We start from the raw sequence: 11,955 nt of genomic DNA, 5'->3' as shown, positions 1-11,955 counted from the left end.
GAAGATTATGCATCAAATGAAAATCGCTAAATTTTCAAATTCGATTTTCTCGAGATATGTGATACAGCCGACGAATTTTTGACATAATTGAAATGTTCTATGTACAGGGTGTCCCAAAAAAAAGAGGCCCCTCATTGCGCCCTCTTTTTCGCCTATTTCTGAAAAGTTGATCAAATATATTTTGGTATGTAAAGAAACCCTTACTTGTTAGCTTTAATAAACCAAAACAATTATTTCAATCGGCTCACAACTTTTGAAGATAATGCCCTTTTAAAGACAAGTACCCGTTTTTCACTCTGTCCACGGATAGCACAACAGAGTGGTTGGGATGGGTCATGCTGTGGAGTGGCGTGCAAGATCACCAGACCTCACACCACTTGATTTCTTCATTTGTGGCAAAATCCAAGATCTTTGCAAACGTATTACTGTTATATTCACAAGTATTCGGCACACAAGGTTGGTACGCAACGCAATTGATGCAATGAGGACTAGGGCTGAAACCTGTATTCGTCAAGGAGGCAACCAGGTAGAGGGCAGAGCAGCACAGTAAACTCACTTCAAAAGACAAACTAAACAGCCCTTTTCAGGGCTACCTTTTATTCCAAAAAGAGAAATGACTTATGTTGTCAATAAAAAGATAGCAAGAAACAATAAAGTAAGAAAGTAAGAAACATAATAAAACAAAAAGGCATACAATAACCGAGAAAAATATAAGTATTGCAAGTATAACAACACATCAATTTCGCCCAAATTAATGACACTTAACAAAATCCATAACCCATAGCCCACCTGTAAAGCCCATTCCCTAAAATAAAGTTGTTATGTTATAAAGTTATCATCGAGGAATGTTTTATATTCATGCATGGTATATGCATTTTTCAATCTTTGAAGTAGCCAAACCTCTTCCGTGGACAGAGTGAAAACCGGATACATTTCTTTAAAAGGGCATATCTTCAAGTTATGAGACGATTTAAATAATTGTTTCGGTTTATTAAAGCTAACAATTAAAGGTTTCTTTACATATCAAACTATATTGATTAACTTTTCAGAAATAGGCGAAAAAGAGGGCGCAATGAGGGGCCTCTTTGTTTTGGGACACCCTGTAGTTCCTGTCTTTAATCTTCGATGTATTGAGTTTAGTGTATAACTGATTCATTGTTCTACATACTCGCTTCATTTTTAGTGTAACTCAACGTCCTATATAACGACTTTATCTTAAAAGCTGAACCGTATTGATTTTTTTAGTGTGAAATTGGTACATTTCTCTGTTATAATGTGAGCCCGAATTATGTGGCTGTCGATGTCCTAGAAATTATAAGCAACTTCATTTTCAAAGCTACATTTCTACTCTACGCATAAATTTTTCATAATGGCTTTGATGGGTTCAATAATTTAATACCATCATGTCTATGACATTATATAGTCTGGTTAATAGCTAACACGTGCTACATACAAAGATAATTGTGCAACGTTTTGTCTTAGATCATGCATAATAAAATTTTAAAATAAATAAATTTGATGCTTCAAACAAATGAAAACATTAAGGTAATTGTATATTATGTATGTAAAATATAAAAAATCAGGTAATGGTGATAGCAATAAGGGCGGATGTAAATTAATAATGAAGTAATATAGTGCTTTTAATCATTACAGGCGGGTTTACAGGGGAAGCGCATAGAACTGCAGAGGTAATATCGCACACGTATAACATTATACAGGGTGTTTCTGAAAGAATTGTACTGTTGGAAACTTTAATATTTGGGTATATTTCTAATGTATTTGGGTGTATTCCTAATATATTTGGGTGTATTCTTAATATATTTGGGTGCATTCCTAATATATTTGGGCGTATTCGTAATACATTTGATGCATTCATAATACATATGGGCGTATTCCTAATACATTTGGGTCTATTTCCTAATACATTTGGTGTATTCCTAATACATGTGTTTGTTTCTGAAAGAACTGTACTGTTGGAAACTTTAATTATGTGGGTATTTCAATGCTCAAAGAAAACGTGATGAAGTAAAAAAATACTTTCTTGGGATTGAGATCATCTTGTCTTTATTTCTCGACCGATTTTAAGAGATCTTAAATCCAAGCTAATAAACACAGCTTTTGGCCGGTGGCTCTAATTATGACATATAATGTCTTTTTTTAGGACATACAGGTGTAAAAATAGATACCTTCATTTTTTTCGGCCTGTTTAATGATTGGCACCCGTTAGTTTCCAGTGACATTAAATTGCAACATAGGATCCACAAAATTTGTTGATTAATGTCATAACCAGTCATATAACTATAAATGGTGGTCATTTCGATAAGCCATATGTTGCATTTGGAAGAAGAAGTTTTTTTTAATAACCATCAAAACTGATGGGTACCAACCATTTTAAGAGTTTGTCCTCAATCAATGTCCTGTAGCATAATACATAAGAAATATTGGGCCATTTGTACCCGAATACAGATCATTCATCGATATTTAAATTTGTGGAACGGATTGAAAAAGAACTATTTTCGTAAATTTATTTGAATCCATGGAAGGTTTTTGCCGTTGTCAATTAAAACACCTATCAATTAAAGTTTACATGGTGCAATTCTTTCAGAGTCACCATGTATTAAGTCGAGTTCTACATTACTAACAATCATGTGGTTGACGAAGCGGATGTTATCTAGATGAAACTCTAAAACACTAAGAACGGTGGTTTTAAATTTATAAGCTGTGTGCGGATCGATTTCATTTATCAGGATATTATTAATTACTCTTTAATAAGAGTGCATGTAAAATACAGTAATTTTGCTTATAAACTACATCGTTGAACGGTGAAATATCGCAAGAAATATGTATATGAGACAAACAAACTGAAGTCAATTGGAGTTCCAAGAGATATAAGGTGAAACGATTGCATATGATAAAATTAACACTCATTACAACATAACTCGACTTTACGTTTTGATGTGAGAAATCCACCGATGCAAAAAGGTGAGCTTTTATGAGAAGTCTCGTCAACATTATGTTCAGAGATTCCAGATTCCGTAAGAAATAGTCATATAAGAAACACGCTTGACGCGCATGTAAGAAACAGTCGTGAAGAAACACGCCTCGATACGCACGTTAGAGACAGTCATGTAAAAAACACGCTTGACGTGCATGTAAGAAATAGTCGCGAAAAAAACGCCTTGATACACACGTAAGAAACGGTCATGTAAAAAACACAAGTCGATACGCTTGTAACAAACAGTCATGTAAGAAACAAAACTCCAACGTCATTATGGACTCGTCTGAAGAATGTTAAACTGCAATATATTTTAGTTAATTCTGGACAGCTGTACAGTATATAATATAATGATGAATTCTCCAAGCACTTTCCGTTTGATTCGAAATTTATTCGTCATCTGTGTAGTCACATTGGTGATAAACACCAGTACAGTACGAGATAGATTGGCCGTATCAGCTGAGTTAGTGGTGGAGCCACTGTGGGAGGAATCTTCCGATGACAACAATCCATGTTTCGTTAATACCACTGGCAATGTGACACGCTTCAGAGGAAGTCTCGATCACTCATGTAGCATTCAAGTAACAGCACCTAAAGGACGTTACATACAACTACAGTTATTTGGAAGCGGGAATGAATCTCTTGGTTATCCATTAATGTATATTGAGCGAATTGGACACCCAAGGTATTGTCATTATAGATATATAGTTTTTAAAGACGTATCTGTGCAGTGCAATTCTATTATAACGCAAAGAAATATCCAGGTGACACTAGAAGGGGTTGTCAGTCTGTCCCTCAATGGCATACCAGCAGCAGCTACTTTGCAACCATGTCCAGAATTGGACCAGGATGGGACGGATGTGCAAGACACTATCTGCAGGAAGGTGCGAGGATACAACGACAAACTCACTTGTGAGTCTTACGATGGTTTCGTGTGTAGAATAAGAGTACAAACACGTTGTAATATAATGCTTGGTCCTGGAGAAATTACATATCAATGTGAGGATCGTGATATGTCTCAGAACCAACGACTTTTCGTAGTTTATCCAAAATATGTATCCACCTTAGATTTATCTTTTAATAATTTTGATTCAATACAGGGTAGGAGTTTTGAGCGTCTGACAGGTGTTCGGTCACTTAAGTTAGCAAGCAATAGATTAGTTGTTCTCGCTGCGGACTCCTTTGTGGGATTGTCCCACGTGAGATATCTCGATATCGGTAACAACCAAGTAGCTAAAGTAGATGCTAGAGCGTTCCGTGGTTTGAGTAACCTCAAGTACTTGATCCTAAGCACCAACTTTTTGAGTGCTTTACCCAAACACGTGTTTTTTGATTTGACAAATTTAACCAGTTTAGATCTGGGTAACAACCAGATAAGCGAACTAGCTGTGGACTTATTTCAAGGTTTGAACAAGCTTAAAGACCTATATCTCCAACGAAATAGTTTGACTTCGTTACCTGAAAAGATATTTTGGAATTTAACAAATTTGGAAAGTTTAAACATTGATTCCAACCAGATTACCAGATTAAATGCAAGAATATTCAAGGGTTTACATAATCTAAGAAATATTTATTTCATATTCAATAATTTGGATATCTTACCAGAAGAGATATTTCTGGATTTGACGAATTTGGAGAGTTTGTATCTTGGTTTAAATCTAGTAATTGAAATGAGTGCAAAGTTGATTAATGGGCTAAGTAATCTTACTCACCTGATGCTCGGAGGCAATAACCTGAGTGTTTTACCACAAGATATATTTCAGGATTTGATGGATTTGGACTATTTGGATCTCTCTGGTAATCAGATAGCAATTTTGAACGCACATTTATTCCAAGATTTAATTAATCTAAGAGAACTGACTATGAATAATAACTACTTGAGTACGTTTCAGAAAATATATTTCAGAATTTAACTAAACTGGAAACTTTGGATCTATCAGACAACTTGATCAATACTTTTACAAACGAGATATTCCAGGATTTGATCAATTTAAATACTTTAGATCTCAGTAAAAACCAGATCACCAAATTAAATTCAGAGTCGTTCCAAGGCATGAGAAACCTTATATATTTAAATCTTGATTCAAATCATTTGGTTTCTATACCACTTGATACATTTTTTAATACGACCAATTTGAACACATTGTCCCTGGGTTCGAATCAAATAACCAAATTAAAGGCAGGGTGGTTTCAACGTTTGAATAATCTACAAAGTCTTAACGTTGGTGGTAATATGTTGACTACATTGCCAAAGTATATATTTCAGAATTTGACTAATCTGTATGATTTAGATATTAGTCATAATCAGATAGTACAATTAGATCTGAGTATCATAGTAGGTTTAGAGAATATCAGGTTTCTTTACCTTTTTAACACTATGTTGAAAGAATTGCAAGTACCGCAAAGTGTGTACCATATTTTGAGAAATCTGAGGGATTTTTCCATCTATATCGATCAACTCCCCGGTGAAAATTATACACTAGATTGGTACATATCGAGTGGATTTTGGAATCAATCATACCTTGAATTTTTTGAATTTGGAACTTCTGATACACACTTGTTGTCAAACGTATTGAAGAACAAGCCAACTAGTGTTTTAATCCTTGCACTTACACATATGAGTAACTTAGTTACCTTAAAGCCTGGACTATTCTATGATTTAGTGAACTTAGATCGACTTAACATTTCAAAGAACGGTTTGATAGAATTGACTTACGGTGCATTTGATGGTTTGATTGATTTAACCAATTTTGATGCAGAGCAAAACCAACTGAGACGTTTAGATAAGGGCGTGTTTAATGGGTTAGTCAATTTAATCCGGGTTAACCTGCGACATAACCATTTAACCCAGTTAGACCATGGCATATTTAGGGACGCAATCCATCTTGTGTTCATAGATTTTTCTGATAACAGAATAATTGAAATAGCAAGCAGTGAGTTTCTACTTGGTGCCTATACATTACATCTTAATGATAATCCACTGACATTAATAACCCATGAGAGTTTTTCTTCACTGTCCGGTAAACCAAGCTTATTGGTTAGCCAACACGAAGTTTGTGTGTGTTACGTTCCAAGTAATATTACTTGTGTAGCAACAAGTGAAAGATCACCATATCTTACATGTGATCGGTTGCTTTCTGATAAAACCCTGGTAGCTATTATGTGGCTTATTGGTTTGAATGCCTTCAGTGGGAATCTTTTCGTTTTGGTTTGGAGGAACAAGGAACAATAAGAAGGAAAGTCAATTCTACATTGCTGACTAATCTAGCAGTGTCTGATTTCTTAATGGGTGTTTATATGTTAATAATTGCATCTGCTGATACCTATTTTGGAAATCAGTTTCCAATGCTCTCTGAAGACTGGAGATCTGGCATTACTTGTAGAATTGCTGGGGCTTTATCGATAATCTCCAGTGAAGCCTCTGTGTTCTTTGTAACACTAATAAGTATAGATCGGTTTATATGTGGTCGAATCCAACGAAAAGTGTACACGGCATGTTCAGGGCCATAACTTAAAAGTATTAATCAATTGGCATTCGTTTTTGTATTGCGTTTATTCGCCTTGATCATACGCTTCGCGCCATATATAATAAGACCCCCTTCTGTGAAAAACTTAGACACAGAGACCCCAAAACATGCTATTTTTACCCATTTTTTCAAAATATTTCTTAAAGTATTTTAAAAACATCTAAATCAGTTATGAAAAGAAGTCATTGGATTGAATCTAAATTGATTTCCTGAAAGGTGTGTATTCAAAGATTGCCTGTTCAATTTTTCACATATTTGTACATAATTATGAATTTTTGTGATAATTTTTTGAGTGGTATTTTTTACATTACCTACGAATACAATTTTTCATAGCACTAGATATATCTTTAAAAAAATGGAAATCACTAATAAATGCGCAATTGATATAAGCTTTGATATGTCCAATACTGAAATGCATTGCATTCGGACATCTTTATTATTGTGTTTAGCTGCCAGAAATTCTAAATGGCACAAAGGTAGGTTTGGTAAAGAATATGCATTACCTCCGAATACATGTTAAAAGCTGTGCCATTTCCACAAAGTGAGAGAATAGTAAACAATAGTTAAGCAATAGGTGCAGGGTAATACACTCTTTATTTCTACCAAGTTTCAATAATCTGCGTTTAAATATTTCTGAGATGTCAACAATAAAATCAAGTATTCGTAGGTAAATTTCGTTATCCGAATGTTACCTACGAATACACTTTGACATCATGACAGTATTGTGAAACACCGCCATTCATGCCAATGCCCATATTGGTACATAACGAAGGCCTGTATGTTTGCTATCAAATCATATGTCAATGAAAGTTGCGAATTCACATACATGCCCACCATGCAAAACTGAATACGGCTTAATTGGTGAAAAATATGTACTGAAATAGACGACGGTCTGTTCATTTGAAAGAAAAATCAGATTCAAAGAAGATTAGAAGGGGATGAATACTTGGAATTGTCAACTGTCATGTGTGCTTCATTTTAAATGTTTACCGACCTTCTGGTTTCTTAGTAATTTGTGTCCAAATTGATTTATTCGAAGGTAACTTTTGACGTTTTCGCTAAGGTTACCTACGAATACCATGGAAAAAACGACTGTTCTCATTGTCTCATGATCTAGACAACACATTGATGGACCCTGGTATAAAGCTAATTGTAGTTGCCCTCAAACGAAAGGCCACAAGACGTAACTGACTCAAGATGGACTTCACAAGTCTGCAATAACGGTTTTAAGCGATTTGTGTGCAATTAAGCAAATTAAAGTCACTTTAGTGCCTTTGTTTCTTACTTCAATCCTCTTTCAACCGTTGTAGGGTCTAAAGTATCAATAAACGCACATAAAGAAAATAATACATTTAAAGTGCTTTATAAAATGAAGTTTTGATTGCGATATCCACCAAAAGTCTAATTCTTACCTTCAAATACTGAAATGTTACTTACGAATACAGCATAATACATGACATGTGTAATGAAGTGTCCCTACCAATGGAAATTAATTGTCAAAAACTTTAAGCGGTACCCCAGGACACTATTATTACCCATATACGGATTCATTCAACAATTATTTATTATGTAAAATTGCTGATTAACTACTTGTATATCAAAATGAAGTGGTCAAAATCTTGCTAAAAGCATCAAAAATTTTTGATCTAAGGTAATAGCATTTATTCATTTGGACGTTCCATCTGAAAGGGATCTAAAACTACCATTTTATTAATTCCTTACCATAATAGCAAAATTTAAACCTATAAACTCAATATAGATATTGTTAAATCGCTCATGTTACCTACGAATACCCGGGTTTCTTCACCTTTTCATTGTATAAAGCATTAGGTGTATGCGTATAATTCCTAATATTCCTGAAAACATATATCATACTCGTTCTTATACAATGTGTAAATTGATTCATACTCATTTGATAAATAAAATACAGAAACTGACCTAAACTTCATTTTCAAAATAAACTAGCATAAATTGACTAAGATCATATTGATCGCGTTATAAAAATAAAAACAAATATTTTCTGGTTGAGTTAGCATTTTCCTGACACCCTGTGGTCTACATTACACGAACAAAGCGTTAATGGGAATATTCCATTTGTTTTAGGTTGATTAGTATTGCGATAGTGAAAGCATCCTAGTGGTATTCGTAGGTAACATTGGGTTTTGATATCACATTTACTATCACACATCCTGGATTTATTTTTCAAGATTAGTAATGGCACTTTTGGTTCCTATAAGGCCAATATGTCATCAATCAATGGGCAAAAGGAAAAAATTGTGGAGACATTTTTATTTCGGACTTTTATTTTTGGCCCGTGGACACTTTTGGTTGGATTCGACCATGTATTCGATTTCCTTATTCAGCTCATAAGATCACACACACATCAGCGATAACACTGTCAATACTAACGTGGCTTGTTTCATGTGTCATTGGCATTGTCCCGTCTGTCTTAGCTGGAAGAAATTTTAAATTTTACGATAACTCACATGTGTGTATTGGTCTACCACTTGCCTTGACGAAAATATATTCAACTGATTATAGGGAATTCATATCTAATGGACTAGTATCTGATGTAAAATACACTTCTGAACTTGAAACTCTTGCTAACGGGCTTTACTTCTCCACAGCTGTGTTCTTGGGTTTGAATTGTGTGTGTTACCTCCTTATTCTTGGCTGTTATATTGAGATTGTAAGAGCTGTTAGTAAATCTTCCAAACGTGTAGCGCGTTCTAGAGATATGAACGAACAAATTCGGCTTACAACGAAGGTAACAGCAATAGTTGCTACTGATTTCTTCTGTTGGTTTCCGATCATTGTTCTAGGGGTCTTGGTACAAGCAAGGGTGGTTGCTTTGCCACCATCTGTATATGCTTGGTGTGTGACTTTTGTGTTGCCTATAAATTCCGCTATCAATCCGTATTTGTACACCATTTCCGAGGTCATTTCAAAATTCAGAAAGAAAAAAGACGAGGAAAACACTACACGAATAGCACTTAGTCAAACCATGACATCTCGTGCATCAAATGTTGATCGATGTGGTAACAGTGTCAATCAGAAAAAAAATCAGAAAACGGAAAAAGTAAAAAAGTCGTCGATATTAACACATAGTGGCGAAGGAACTACACGAACGACGTGAAAGTACGTTTCCGGGAAAACCGTTTTGTAAGGTTAATAACGGAGTTGATACTCCCCAAGTCATCTCTCAGTGCCCAATTCCATTTGAAATTGAAGTTTAGAAGGTTTAAACTAATAAACTGTATCTTTATAAAGATACAGATTGAAATTAAAATAGTTAAAAGAATAACTATGATAGGATATAGCTAGCTTTAAACGTATAAGTCGATCACTATGTGAAACGGAAAATAAAAAAAAAACATTCTACGCCACTATGTGTTGCGACCGACGAAATATAAAATAGGATAGTTAGGAATGAACTAATTTTAGACAGACAGACACCCAGACACACAGACACACACACGGACACACAGACAGGCAGAGAAGAAATAGGGATGTTATAGAGGCAGTTATGAAATTAATAACATCATGTGCACATAATTATATATTTATTTCTTATATATTTAGAAAATATATATTTGTAAAGAAATCTGTTAAATAATCAGTGTATATGGTCTAGGTCTACTATTATTGATGTTAAGCTCGATCATTAATTTTACACAATAGTTTCAGATTTAATGATCATGGGAAATAGCAACATTGTTAACTCTCTTCCTTAGCATATTCCATATACGATTAAGGATACGATACATGATTTACCGACAAGTGACTCATTTCGGTATGCGATCATGAAAAAAGAAAGAAAAAAAGTTTCCACAGGCTTCGTTGGGATTCGAACCAGCGATTCGAAACTTCCTTCGATTACGCGTCTAGCGCTTTACGGTTCGGCCTAGCCTTGGTCCAAGACTTGGGGGCTCTAAGTCACAAATATTATAGGTCTATCATCATTGCTTGTACCAAAGTATATCCCAATATTATACAACCCCCTCATTGCATTGATCAAATCACCAACAAATGTGCTGATAACTTGGTTAACGTGGTTTCTTGGATATTTATCACTGTGTAATAGATAGTCATCTCAATATAATAATCATTGATTAAATTTTACTATCTTAAGAATGTCAAAAATACTTGGTCAAGTCTAGGTTCGGCCACGGTGGCAGTTGAGTGGAGTAGTGTAATGATAAATGATAAATATCATAATGCCATCTTTAGCCTTTTGTTTACTAAAAAAAGACGCGTTTTGTAAAGATAGATTAGCCGTTTTATGCATAAAGAGCACGAACGTTTGGGAAAGGTTTCAAACAAATAATAAAGACACTGATGTGATGATGAAATTGCGTAAGTCGGGAAATATCTGCGTCGCAATGTTTTGTTTTGGTTTTAGGAATTTGACCTTAAAATTTACGACTTCATGACATTATCATTCGAAGTCAACAAAAGATATTTCAACAGTATATGGCATCATTCTTTCTCTAGAATGTTTTATACATGTATGGGAAATAGCTTCAACAGTGGTTCGCTGCATAAGGTAAAAACAGCCTTGACCTAAAAAAGGGCGAGAGGTACCATCTTTACGGATTCATGCTAAATTTAAAATTGATATAATACGTTTGTTTTTTGATCGATTACAAAATTTAATTTTTGTCTTATAAAGAAATTGTGTCTGGCGTGAATTACACTACAGTTTTTATTCTTAGGGCTCTTTGACTTCTTAATGCACATATATATAATATTCAGAACTCAGATATTACCATTGTGTATTTTAAAGTCCCATTACGTAACATCTGTTTTATATTCTGGTTCACAACGCTGGATACAAACAAAACCACAGTGATTTATAATGCGCAACACAAAGGTACAACGCCTAGGTGGCTCTAATTATGACATATAATGTCTTTTTTTAGGACATACAGGTGTAAAAATAGATACCTTCATTTTTTCGGCCTGTTTAATGATTGGCACCCGTTAGTTTCCAGTGACATTAAATTGCAACATAGGATCCACAAAATTTGTTGATTAATGTCATAACCAGTCATATAACTATAAATGGTGGTCATTTCGATAAGCCATATGTTGCATTTGGAAGAAGAAGGTTTTTTTTAATAACCATCAAAACTGATGGGTACCAACCATTTTAAGAGTTTGTCCTCAATCAATGTCCTGTAGCATAATACATAAGAAATATTGGGCCATTTGTACCCGAATACAGATCATTCATCGATATTTAAATTTGTGGAACGGATTGAAAAGAACTATTTTCGTAAATTTATTTGAATCCATGGAAGGTTTTTGCCGTTGTCAATTAAAACACCTATCAATTAAAGTTTACATGGTGCAATTCTTTCAGAGTCACCATGTATTAAGTCGAGTTCTACATTACTAACAATCATGTGGTTGACGAAGCGGATGTCATCT

Source organism: Amphiura filiformis, chromosome 2 (assembly GCF_039555335.1).
Source record: "Amphiura filiformis chromosome 2, Afil_fr2py, whole genome shotgun sequence".
NCBI lineage: Eukaryota > Metazoa > Echinodermata > Ophiuroidea > Amphilepidida > Amphiuridae > Amphiura > Amphiura filiformis.
Note: the sequence above shows the minus strand (reverse complement) of the source record.